This window comes from Pristiophorus japonicus, chromosome 27 (genome assembly GCF_044704955.1).
Source record: "Pristiophorus japonicus isolate sPriJap1 chromosome 27, sPriJap1.hap1, whole genome shotgun sequence".
NCBI lineage: Eukaryota > Metazoa > Chordata > Chondrichthyes > Pristiophoridae > Pristiophorus > Pristiophorus japonicus.
Window position 1 is genome coordinate 786,307 of NC_092003.1, and position 14,279 is coordinate 800,585.

A 14,279-nucleotide genomic window follows, 5' to 3' on the forward strand; every position below is an offset into this window, starting at 1 on the left:
ATCAGGTATGGTACAGGGTGTGAGATATATCAGGGATGGTACTGGGTGTGGGATATATCTGGTAAGGTACAGGGTGTGGGATATATCAGTGGTACGGTACAGGGTGTGGTGTATATCAGGGGTATGGTACAGGGTGTGGGATATATCAGGGATGGTTCAGGGTGTGGGATATATCAGGTACGGTACAGGGTGTGGGATATATCAGGGGTATGGTACAAGGTGTGGGATATATGTGGTATGGTACAGGGTGTGGGATATATCAGGGGTACGGTACAGGTTGTGGGATATATCAGGTACGGTACAGGGTGTGGAATATATCAGGTACGGTACAGGGTGTGGGATATATCTGGTATGGTACAGGGTGTGGGATATATCAGGGGTACGGTACAGGGTGTGGGGTATATCAGGGGTATGGTACAGGGTGTGGGATATATCAGGTATGGTACAGGGTGTGGGATATATCAGGGACGGTACAGGGTGTGGGATATATCAGGTACGGTACAGGGTGTGGGATATATCAGGTACGGTACAGAGTGTGGGATATATCAGGTACGGTACAGGTTGTGGGATATATCAGGTACGGTACAGGGTGTGGGATATATCAGGGGTACGGTACAGGGTGTGGGATATATCAGGTACGGTACAGGGTGTGGGTTATATCAGGTATGGTATAGAGTGTGGGATATATCAGGTACGGTACATGGTGTGGGTTATATCAGGTACGGTACAGGGTGTAGGATATATCAGGTGGACGGTGCAGGGTGTGGGATATATCAGGGATGGTATGGGGTGTGGGATATATCAGGTACGGCACAGGGTGTGGGATATATCAGGGATGGTACGGGGTGTGGGATATATCAGGGATGGTACAGGGTGTGGCATATATCAGGGACGGTACAGAGTGTGGGATATATCAGGGACAGTACAGGGTATAGAATATATCAGTGGTATGGTACAGGGTGTGGGATATATCAGGGATGGTACAGGGTGTGGGATATATCAGGGGGACAGTACAGGGTGTGGGATATATCACGTACAGTACAGGGTGTGGCATATATCAGGTATGGTAGATGGTGTGGGATATATCAGGTACGGTACAGGGTGTGGAATATATCAGGTATGGTACAGGGTGTGGGATATATCAGGTATTGTATAGGGTTTGGGATATATCAGGTACGGTACAGGGTGTGGGATATATCAGGGACGGTACAGGGTGTGGGATATATCAGGTACGGTACAGGGTGTGGGATATATCAGGTACGGTACAGGGTATGGGAAATATCAGGTACAGTACAGGGTGTGGGATATATATCAGATACAGTAGAGGGTGCGTGATATATCAGGTAGGGTACAGGGTGTGGGATCTATCAGGTACGGTACAGGGTGTGGGATATATATCAGATACAGTAGAGGGTGCGTGATATATCAGGTATGGTACAAAGTGTGGGATATATCAGGTACGGTACAGGGTGTGGGATATATATCAGATACAGTAGAGGGTGCGTGATATATCAGGTATGGTACGGGGTGTGGGATATATCAGGTACGGTAGAGGGTGTGGGATATATCAGGTACGGTACGGGGTGTGGGATATATCAGGGACAGTACAGGGTGTGGGCTATATCAGGTACGGTAGAGGGTGTGGGATATATCAGGTACGGTACCGGGTGTGGGATATATCAGGTACGGTACAGGGTGTGGGATATATCAGGGACGGTACAGCGTGTGGGGTATATGAGGTACGGTACAGGGTGTGGGATATATCAGGTACGGTATGGGGTGTGGTATATAAAGGGTACGGTACAGGGTGTGGGATATATCAGGGACGTTACAGGGTGTGGGATATATCAGGGACGGTACAGGGTGTGGGATATATCAGGTACGGTACGGGGTGTGGGATATAAAGGGTACGGTACAGGGTGTGGGATATATCAGGGACGGTACGGGGTGTGGGATATATCAGGTACGGTACGGGGTGTGGGATATACCAGGTACGGTACGGGGTGTGGGAAATATCAGGTACGGTACGGGGTGTGGGATATATTTGGGACGGTACAGGGTGTGGGATATATCAGGGACGGTACGGGGTGTGGGATATATCAGGGACGGTACAGGGTGTGGGATATATCAGGTACGGTACAGGGTGTGGGATATATCAGGTACAGTACAGGGTGTGGGATATATCAGGGACGGTACGGGGTGTGGGATATATCAGGGACGTACAGGGTGTGGGATATATCAGGTACAGTACGGGGTGTGGGATATATCAGGGACGTATGGGGTGTGGGATATATCAGGGACGTACAGGGTGTGGGATATATCAGGTACAGTACGGGGTGTGGGATATATCAGGGAAGGTACGGGGTGTGGGATATATCAGGTACAGTACGGGGTGTGGGATATATCAGGTACGGTATCGGGTGTGGGATATATCGGGGCTTTACCCAAGGGGCTGACAGTGGGGACGCTGGGGGCCTCTCACTCGGTGCCTACTCTCTGCAGTCTGTGGGGAATGCTGGCAGTCAGGGCTGGTGAAGAACATGTTAAACCTGGGCATCGATTAGTGCCACTTGCTCGTGGTCTCTCAATGTGCAGCCCGATTGATTCGAACCAGCAGAATTGCACAAACAAATTCTAAATATAGGTCAACAGCACCCGAGACATTTCAGTAAAACATTCAGCTTGGCTTGCCTGTGTTTTGATGTAAATCATGTCCCTCTGCCCTCCTCCCTCCCTCTCCTGAATGTGCTGACTCACACTGCAGGACGGTTCCAAGGATGCGAGACACCTTGTCCAAATGGCCTTGCTTCCCACATGTGATCAAACAACTCGTGTGAGCAGTGGCGGAGCTTGGTTGGGCAACTAAGTTGGTGGGAGGCGGGGGCAAGTGGGGGTCGGACTGGACATTTGGCCAACGGCAGGATGGGGACTGGGTAACATGCAACCACCCGCTGAATCAGAAGGTCATGGGTTCGAGCCCGACTCCAGAGATTCCATAATCCAGACCGACACTCCCCTGTGCAGTACAGAGGGAGCGCCGCACTGTCGGAGGGGCAGTGCTGAGGGAGAGCCGCACTGTCGGAGGGGCAGTGCTGAGGGAGCGCCGCACTGTCGGAGGGGCAGTGCTGAGGGAGCGCCGCACTGTCGGAGGGGCAGTGCTGAGGGAGAGCCGCACTGTCGGAGGGGCAGTGCTGAGGGAGCGCCGCACTGTCGGAGAGGCGGTACTGAGGGAGCGCCGCACTGTCGGAGGGGCAGTGCTGAGGGAGAGCCGCACTGTCGGAGGGGCGGTGCTGAGGGAGCGCCGCACTGTCGGAGGGGCGGTACTGAGGGAGCGCCGCACTGTCGGAGGGGCAGAACTGAGGGAGCGCCGCACAGTCGGAGGGGCGGTGCTGAGGGAGCGCCGCACTGTCGGAGGGGCAGTACTGAGGGAGTGCCGCACTGTCGGAGGGGCAGAACTGAGGGAGAGCCGCACTGTCGGAGGGGCAGTACTGAGGGAGTGCCGCACTGTCGGAGGGGCAGCACTGAGGGAGCGCCAATGTAACGCCACTTTTTAAAAAAGGAGGGAGAGAGAAAACAGGGAATTATAGACCTGTCAGCCTGACCTCAGTAGTGGGTAAAATGATGGAATCAATTATTAAGGATGTCATAGCAGCGCATTTGGAAAGAGGTGACATGATAGGTCCAAGTCAGCATGGATTTGTGAAAGGGAAATCATGCTTGACAAATCTTCTGGAATTTTTTGAGGATGTTTCCAGTAGAGTGGACAAGGGAGAACCAGTTGATGTGGTATATTTGGACTTTCAGAAGGCTTTCGACAAGGTCCCACACAGGAGATTAATGTGCAAAGTTAAAGCACATGGGATTGGGGGTAGTGTGCTGACGTAGATTGAGAACTGGTTGTCAGACAGGAAGCAAAGAGTAGGAGTAAATGGGTACTTTTCAGAATGGCAGGCAGTGACTAGTGGGGTACCGCAAGGTTCTGTGCTGGGGCCCCAGCTGTTTACATTGTACATTAAAGATTTAGATGAGGGGATTAAATGTAGTATCTCCAAATTTGCGGATGACACTATGTTGGGTGGCAGTGTGAGCTGCATGGAGGATGCTATGAGGCTGCAGAGTGACTTGGATGGGTTAGGTGAGTGGGCAAATGCATGGCAGATGAAGTATAATGTGGATAAATGTGAGGTTATCCACTTTGGTGGTAAAAACAGAGAGACAGACTATTATCTGAATGGTGACAGATTAGGAAAAGGGAAGGTGCAACGAGACCTGGGTGTCATGGTACATCAGTCATTGAAGGTTGGCATGCAGGTACAGCAGGCGGTTAAGAAAGCAAATGGCATGTTGGCCTTCATAGCGAGGGGATTTGAGTACAGGGGCAGGGAGGTGTTGCTACAGTTGTACAGGGCCTTGGTGAGGCCACACCTGGAGTACTGTGTACAGTTTTGGTCTCCTAACTTGAGGAAGGACATTCTTGCTATTGAGGGAGTGCAGCGAAGATTCACCAGACTGGTTCCCGGGATGGTGGGACTGACCTATCAAGAAAGACTGAATCAACTGGGCTTGTATTCACTGGAGTTCAGAAGAATGAGAGGGGATCTCATAGAAATGTTTAAAATTCTGATGGGTTTAGACAGGTTAGATGCAGGAAGAATGTTCCCAATGTTGGGGAAGTCCAGAACCAGGGGTCACAGTCTAAGGATAAGGGGTAAGCCATTTAGGACCGAGATGAGGAGAAACTTCTTCACCCAGAGAGTGGTGAACCTGTGGAATTCTCTACCACAGAAAGTTGTTGAGGCCAATTCACTAAATATATTCAAAAAGGAGTTAGATGTAGTCCTTACTACTAGGGGGATCAAGGGTTATGGCGAGAAAGCAGGAATGGGGTACTGAAGTTGCATGTTCAGCCATGAAGTCATTGAATGGCGGTGCAGGCTCGAAGGGCCGAATGGCCTACTCCTGCACCTATTTTCTATGTTTCTATGTCTATGTCAGAGGGACAGTACTGAGGGAGTGCCGCACTGTCGGAAGGGTAGTACTGAGGGAATGCCGTATTGTCGGAGGGGTGGTACTGAGGGAACGCTGTACTGAGGGAGCGCTGCATTGTCGGAGGGGCGGTACTGAGGGAGCACCGCACTGTCAGAGGGGCAGTACTGAGGGAGCGCCACACTGTCAGAGGGGCAGTACTGAGGGAGCGGCGCACTGTCGGAGGGGCAGTACTGAGGGAGCGGCGCACTGTCGGAGGGGCAGTACTGAGGGAGCGCCGAGGGAACACCGCACTGTCGGAGGGGCAGTACTGAGGGAGTGTCGCATTGTCGGAGGGGCGGTACTGAGGGAGTGCCGCACTGTCGGAAGGGCAGTACTGAGGGAATGCCGTACTGTCGGAGGGGTGGTACTGAGGGAACGCTGTACTGAGGGAGCGCTGCATTGTCGGAGGGGCGGTACTGAGGGAGCGCCACACTGTCGGAGGGGCAGTACTGAGGGAGCACCGCACTGTCGGAGGGGCAGTACTGAGGGAGCGCCGAGGGAACACCGCACTGTCGGAGGGGCAGTACTGAGGGAGCGGCGCACTGTCGGAGGGGCAGTACTGAGGGAGCGGCGCACTGTCGGAGGGGCGGTACTGAGGGAGCGCCGAGGGAACACCGCACTGTCGGAGGGGCGGTACTGAGGGAGCGCCGCACTGTCGGAGGGGCAGTACTGAGGGAGCACCGCACTGTCGGAGGGGCAGTACTGAGGGAGCGCCGAGGGAACACCGCACTGTCGGAGGGGCGGTACTGAGGGAGCGGCGCACTGTCGGAGGGGCGGTACTGAGGGAGCGCCGAGGGAACACCGCACTGTCGGAGGGGCGGTACTGAGGGAGCGCCGCACTGTCGGAGGGACGGTACTGAGGGAGCACCGCAATGCCGGAGGGGGTTACTGAGGGAGTGCCGCACTGTCGGAGGGGCGGTACTGAGGGAGTATCGCACTCTCTAAGGTGCCGCCTTTTGGATGAGACGTTAAACTGAGGCCCCGCCTGTCCTCTCAGGTGGATGTAAAGAAATTTGCACTATGGGAAGAGCAGGGCCAATATATATCCCTGGAAGGTGCTATATAGCACAAGTCTTTCATTGTGTACCTGGTCCAAAGGCCAGTCCGGAATGGCACAGGCTCTCCGGCCAAACACGGGGTCCGACGGCAGTCGACAGAGGGTCCTGGGTATAAAATGGAGGCCGCATTATTGGCGTGTGGGGTCATGACCCCCCCTCCCCTCACGCACTGGCTCTGCCACTGGGTGTGGGACGGCTTTCTGACCAGACAGGGGCAGTCCTGCACTCTCCAGTTAGGGATCAGGAGCAGGAGGTCCGTCACTGGCCCAGGGTTCCCAGGCAGATTGCAGCACCAGCACCAGGTGACTAACTCAAAGCGGGGCCTCTGATCTGTCCCGTCGGTACCACACTGGTTCTGCAATTATACACTCAACCATCAGGGCTCAGAATGGGGCACCATCAGTCAACTGATGACCTGTTCAGAAGGACCACTAGTGGAACACTCAAAGGGTGAGGGAGAGTATTCGGGGGAGGGTGCCACATATTTTAGCGGTCAGAATTGGCAGCTGTTAATGAGACTAGAACAGGCTCGAGCCAGAAAGTCTGCAGGCTCTCCATCGATTGTCAATATTGCAGGTTTCAAAGGCACACGTCAGCTGCAGAATAATACATGAGAGGCAATCTTCAGCTTCACTGAAAGCAATGGAAGGTACATCAGGTTCTATAACAATAACTTGCATTTATATAGCATCTTTATTGTAGCAAAACGTCCCAAGGTGCTTCACAGGAGCACAAATCAGTAAGTGATCAGGAAGGGCAATGGAATCTAAGGGATGGAATATAAAAGCAGGGAAGTCTTGCTCCAGTTATACAGGGTATTGGTGAGGCCACACCTGGAGTACTGCGTGCAGTTTTGGTTTCATATTCACTCGGTTGATTCCGGGGATGAGGGGGTTGACTTATGAGGAAAGGTTGAGGAGGTTGGGCCTCTACTCATTGGAATTCAGAAGAATGAGAGGTGATCTTATCGAAACGTATCAGATTATGAGGGGGTTTGACAAGGTGGATGCAGAGAGGATGTTCCCACTGATGGGAGAGACTAGAACTAGGGAGCATGGTCTTAGAATAAGGGGCCGCCCATTTAAAACTGAGATAAGAAGGAATTTCTTCTCTCAGAGGGTTGTAAATCTGTGGAATTCGCTGCCTCAGAGAGCTGTGGAGGCTGGGACATTGAATATAGATTAAGACAGAAATAGACAGTTTCTTAACCGATAAGGGAGTGAAGGGTTAAGGGGAGCGGGCAGGGAAGTGGAGCTGAGTCCATGATCGGATCAGCCATGATCTTATTAAATGGCGGAACAGGCTCGAGGGGCCGTATGGCCGACTCCTGCTCCTATTTCTTATAAATCAGACACAAATTTCAGACCGAGCCACAGGAGACAGTAGGACAGGAGACCAAAAGCTGGGTCAAAGAGGTCGGTTTTAAGGAGCGTCTTGAAGGAGGAGAGAGAGGCGGGGAGGTTTAGGGAGGGAGTTCCAGAGCTTGGGGCCCAGGCAGCTGAAGGCACGGCCACCGATGGTGGAGCGATGGAAATCGGGGGATGGGCAAGAGGCCAGAATTGGAGGAGCACGGAGATCTGGGAGGGTTGTAGGTCTGGAAGAAGTTACAGAGATAGGGAGGGGCGAGGCCCTGGAGGGATTTGTAAACAGGCGTGAGATACGTTCTGTCAGGAAATTCCTAGGTAGTGGAGTGGATGTGTTTTACACAGAGTAACGTTCTTGTCTGCTGACTTCCCAACAGCAGTGTCAGGATATTTGCTAGCGACTCCACAAGAACGGTAATGTCACGCTTTTCTGCTACACTTTAAATGTCATGCTAAACTTTCCGAATCATGTGTCAAAGCAATGTATGAAGAAGCAAGGGTTCTCTTCCACATCACAAATACCAGAGCCACAATATCTACAGTCTCCAAACTGGCATCCATTAGTACTCATTCTTTGTTTATTTAAGAGCAGCAGCCCCTTAATCACGGTTTGTGTGAATTCACCCAATGTTTAAAAGGACGCATAGTTAGTTGCACTTCAGCAGAAAAATAATACATTGTGTCTTATGGGTGTAATATTCCTGTCCTCATAAAACAATACGTCCTCTGACTTTACACAAGGGAACAACATACATTAAAAATAACATCTCAGCATTCACCAGGCATCACACGCCACAAGTCACACTTTGCTACAGATGCAGAATAATCTTATAAAGAGAAAAATGGTCACTTATTTTATGTTGGGGGCTTCTGACTGGCAATGGAACTGACAAGCACTTTTTTTCCTGACTAAAGAACAATTAAACTCCGAGTGACCTCGGACTTACACAGGTGACAATTTCTGATGTTAAAGGAACAAGCCAACTTAAACACATGGGGGAGAGGAGGGGGAGGCTGTGCTGAGGGAGCGCCTCACTGTCGGAGGGGCAGTGCTGAGGGAGCGTCGCACTGTCGGAGGGGCAGTACTGAGGGAGTGCCGCACTGTCGGAGGGGCGGTACTGAGGGAGTGCCACACTGTTGGAGGGGCAGTACTGAGGGAGTGCCACACTGTTGGAGGGGCAGTACTGAGGGAGTGCCACACTGTCGGAGGGGCAGTACTGAGGGAGTGCCACACTGTTGGAGGGGCAGTACTGAGGGAGTGCCACACTGTCGGAGGGGCAGTACTGAGGGAGTGCTGCCTGTTAGAGGGGTGGTACTGAGGGAGCGCCGCACAGTTGGAGGGGCAGTACTGAGGGAGCGCCGCACTGTCGGAGGGGCGGTACTGAGGGAGTGTTGCACTGTTGGAGGGGCGGTACTGAGGGAGTGTCGGAGGGGCGGTACTGAGGAAGCGCTGCACTGTCGAAGGGGCAGTATTGAGGGAGCGCCACATTGTCGGAGGGGCAGTACTGAGGGAGCCCCGCATTGTTGGAGGGGTGGTACTGAGGGAGCGCCGCACTGTTGGAGGGGCAGTACTGAGGGAATGCTACAGTTTCGGAGGGGCAGTACTGAGGGAGTGCCACACTGTTGGAGGGGCAGTACTGAGGGAGCGCCGCACTGTTGGAGGGGCGGTACTGAGGGAGCGCCGCACTGTCGGAGGGGCGGTACTGAGGGAGCGCCGCACTGTCGGAGGGGCAGTGCTGAGGGAGCGCCGCACTGTTGGAGGGGCGGTACTGAGGGAGCGCCGCACTGTCGGAGGGGCGGTACTGAGGGAGCGCCGCACTGTCGGAGGGGCAGTACTGAGGGAGTGCCGCACTGTCGGAGGGGCAGTACTGAGGGAGTGCCGCACTGTTGGAGGGGCGGTACTGAGGGAGCGCCGCACTGTTGGAGGGGCAGTACTGAGGGAGCGCCGCACTGTCGGAGGGGCAGTACTGAGGGAGCGCCGCACTGTCGGAGGGGCAGTACTGAGGGAGTGCCGCACTGTCGGAGGATGCGACCTCTCGGGTGGATGTATAGGAAGAAGAGTGTGGGGACGGAGGGGGATTTCTACCCGAGGTCCTGGGGCCAAAACGAATCCCTGAACATCAGTTAAAAAACAACTTATAATCTGATCATTATTACATTGCTGTGTGTGTGTGTGAGGGGTTTGCTGTGGGAAAGTGACTGCCACATTTGCTCAGATGGCACTGGGAGGTATGTTTATAAATGCAAGGATTGCAGGATGTTGCCCTGTCCTTCGAGATGGAGCACGCGATGTCCACCGGTACGCTCGCGGCCTTCCGCGAGAGGTGGGCACCGGAGGGACTGGAGTGCATCATCACCCCCGGCAACCATATTTTAATTTGATTTTATATATTTTAAAGTTTAATTTGTTTTAATTGCCGGTTTTACTGTCCCTCTCCCCTTTTACAGGGGGCACTTGTAAAACGTATGATTTTAATGCTCCAAAAAAAATCACAAAAAAAAGGTCAGTTGAAAAGTGTCTGGAGTGTCCCCCAGATCGGGGGGCACTTGATTTAATGTTTAATTTTGGTTTCTCCAAAAAGAGTTGCAGGATGTTGCCCGCCCTCCCTCGCTGCTCTGCTGCGTGTGTTGTTGGTGTGAAACTAAAGATCAATGGCGGGTTGAGCTATGGCCGTGGTGTGCAGAGGGAGGGAGAGGGAGGGAGTGGAGGAGAGGAGAGGGAGGGGAGTGGAGGAGAGGAGAGGGAGGGGAGGGGAGGAGAGGAGAGGGAGGGGAGTGGAGGAGAGGAGAGGGAGGGGAGTGTCCTGCCTCATCCCCCGCCTCCTGCCTGGCTCAGACTGAGCTGCGGATCGCAGTGAGACACAGACAGCGGAGGGCAAGGGCGGAGTCCCCGCACCACACCGCAAGGCTCGGACACAGAGGGAGAGGATTGCAGAGTGTGCAGCAATGGAAGACCAGACTCAGTCTTCCCTCATCACCTCCTCCAAAGGGCCGGCGGAGGCACCGGCACTGGCGGCCCAAGGCTCCCCCGGAGTGTCTGTCGGTAAGGGCCCTGCTCACCAGTCTGCCTCTGGGACAGACACTTCGCATTTGCAACGTTGCTTTTGGAAGGGTTTTTCTTTTGCAGCTAAGCCCCGGGGCGGCAAGCTCCCTGCACTGAGGCCAGCGCAAAAACAACACGGTGCAATGGGAGGGCGGGTCCGGCACGGTACAGCACAGCCTGGGGGAGAGGGGTCCGGGGGAGAGGGAGAGGGAGAGAGGGGTCCGGGGGAGAGGGAGAGGGGTCCGGGGGAGAGGGAGAGGGAGAGGGGTCCGGGGGAGAGGGAGAGGGAGAGGGGTCCGGGGGAGAGGGAGAGGGGTCCGGGGGAGGGAGAGAAGGGTCTGGGAGAGGGACCCAGGGGAGGGAGGGGAGAGGGATCCGGGGGGAGAGGGAGAATGAATGGTCAGGGGGGTCTCTGTGTGACCGGGGTGGAGGGAAGGAGAATGAATGCCCTGGTCAGGGGAGTTCAGTGTGGTTGGTGGGGGTGGGGACGCGGGGGACAGTGTAACCAGGGGGAGGAGACAGTGTGTGACCGGGGCTTGGGGGGGGGGGGGAAGAGGGTAGTTATTGCCCTGGTCAAGGGGGTAGGCACTGGGGGTGCGGGGGCCACATTGTAACCAGTGGGGGGAGGCTAACACTGGGCCCTGACCTGTATTACTGGAGGGAGCGTGCCCCTCACCTTCTGCAAACCCTGCGTGCTCCTCCCACCAACTCCAGAGCGCATCCTCAGAGACAGGGGGAATGAGGTGGGAGCGCACGTCACTCCTGACACTCCATACATTGCGTCGTCAGCACGCAGCCGTCGCCCTGGTTACATTCCATCCACCCCCGGTTACGCTGTATCCCCCCCGGTTACGCTGTATCCCCCCCGGTTACACTGTATCCCCCCGGTCACCCCGGTTACACTGTATCCCCCCGGTTACACTCGGTCGCCTCGGTTACACTGTATCCCCCCGGTTACGCTGTATCCCCCCCGGTTACACTGTATCCCCCCGGTCGCCCCGGTTACACTGTATCACCCCTGGTTACACTCGGTCGCCTCGGTTACACTGTATCCCCCCGGTTACACTGTATCCCCCCCCAGTTACACTTATCCCCCCGGTCGCCCCGGTCACACTGTATCCCCCAAGTTAGAATCACAGAAATTTACAGCACGGAAGGAGGCCATTTGGCCCATCGTGTCCGTGCCGGCCGACCAAGAGCTACCCAGCCTAATCCCACTTTCCAGCTCTCGGTCTGTAGCCCTGTAGGTTACAGCACTTCAGGTGCACATCCAAGTACTGTCTAAATGTGGTGAGGGTTTCTGCCTCTACCACCCTTTCAGGCAGTGAGTTCCAGACCCTCACCACCCTCTGAGTGAAGACATTTCCCCATAAATCCCCTCTAAACCTCCCCCCAATTACTTTAAATCTATGGCTCCTGGTTGTTGACCCTTCTGCTAAGGGAAATAGATCCTTTCTATCCACTCTATCTAGGCCCCTCATAATTTTATACACCTCAATAATGTCTCCTCTCAGCCTCCTCTGTTCCAAAGAAAACAACCCCAGCTTATCCAATCTTTCTTCATAGCTAAAATTCTCGAGTCTTGGCAACATCCTGGTAAATCTCCTTTGTACCCTCTCCAATGCAATCACATTATTCCTGTAATGTGGTGACCAGACCTGCACACAGTATTCCAGCTGTGGCCTAATCAGTGTTTTATACAGTTCAAGCATAACCTCCCTGCTCTTGTATTCTATGCCTCGGCTCTTGTATTGTGCCTCCATAACCACCTTATCCACCTTGTCTGCTACCTTCACTCCAAGGTCCCTTTGTTTCTCTACACTTCTCAGTGTCCGTCCATTTAATGTGTATTCCCTTGCATTGTTAGACCTCCCCAAATGCATTACCTCTCACTTCTCCAGATTGAATTCCATTTGCCCACCTGACCAGTTCATTGATATCTTCCTGCAGTCCACAGCTTTCTTCATCATCATCAACCACACGGCTGATTTTAGTGTCATCTGCAAACTTCTTAATCATACCCTCAACATTAAATTCCAAGTCATTGATCTATAGCACAAAAAGCAAGGGACCCAGCACTGAGCCCTGTGGAACCCCACTGGATACAGCCTTCCAGTTGCAAAAACATCCATCAACCATTACCCTTTGCTTCCTGCCTCTGAGCCAATTTTGGATCCAACTTGCCACTTTGCCCTGGATCCCGTGGGCTTTAACTTTCGTGACCAGTCTGTCATGTGGGACCTTATCAAAAGCTTTGCTAAAATCCATATACATTGCATCATACGCACTGCCCTATCGACCCGCCTGGTTACCTCCTCAATTCAATCAAGTTAATCAGACACGACCTTCCCTAAACAAATCCATGCTGACTGTCCTTGATTAATCCGTGTCTTTCTAAATGAAGATTTATCCTGTCCCTCAGGATTTTTCCAATAATTTTCCCATCACTGAGGTTAGGCTGACTGGCCTGTAATTACTCGGTCTATCCCTTTCTCCCTTATTAAACAAAGATACCATGTTACCAGTCCTCCAGTCTCTGGCACTGCACCTGCAGCCAGAGAGGATTAAAAAATGGTCAAAGCCTCTGCTATTTCCTCTCTTGCTTCTCTGGATACATTTCATCCGGGCCTGGGGATTTATCCACTTTCAAAGCTGCTAAACCCTTTAATACTTCCCCTCTCTCTCTCTCTGTACATTTCATCTAATATTTCACACTGCTCCTCCCTCGTTGCTATGTCTGCATCACCCCTCTCTTTTGTGAAAACAGATGCCAAGTATTCATTAAGAACCATAACCACGTCTCCCACCCCCACAAACACATTACCCTTATAGTCGCTAATCAGCCCCACTCTTTCTTTAGCTATCCTCTTGCTCTTAATGTAGTTGCCCCGGTTACACTGTATCCCCTGGTTGCCCCCCCGGTTACACTATCCCCTGGTTGCCCCCCGGTTACACTGTATCCCCCGGTTGCCCCCTGGTTACACTGTATCCCCCGGTTGCCCCCCGGTTACACTGTATCCCCCGGTTGCCCCCCCGGTTACACTGTATCCCCCAGTTACACTGTATCCCCTGGTTGCCCCCCGGTTACACTGTATCCCCCGGTTGCCCCCCGGTTACACTGTATCCCCCGGTTACACTGTATCCCCTGGTTGCCCCCCCAGTTACACTGTATCCCCCGGTTACACTGTATCCCCTGGTTGCCCCCCGGTTACACTGTATCCCCCGGTTGCCCCCCGGTTACACTGTATCCCCCGGTTACACTGCATCCCCTGGTTGCCCCCCCAGTTACACTGTATCCCCCGGTTGCCCCTGGTTACACTGTTTCCCCTGGTCACACTGTATCCCCCGGTTGCCCCCCGGTTACACTGTATCCCCCGGTTGCCCCTGGTCACATTGTATCCCCTGGTCACAATGTATCCCCCGGTTACACTGTATCCCCCGGTTGCCTCTGGTTACACTGTTTCCCCTGGTCACACTGTATCCCCCGGTTGCCCCCCGGTTACACTGTATCCCCCGGTTGCCCCCCGGTTACACTGTATCCCCCGGTTGCCCCTGGTCACATTGTATCCCCTGGTCACACTGTATCCCCCGGTTGCCCCCCGGTTACACTGTATCCCCCGGTTGCCCCCCGGTTACACTGTATTCCCCGGTTGCCCCTGGTCACATTGTATCCCCTGGTCACACTGTATCCCCCGGTTGCCCCCCGGTTACACTGTATCCCCCGGTTGCCCCTGGTCACATTGTATCCCCTGGTCACACTGTATCCCCCGGTTGCCCCCCGGTTAC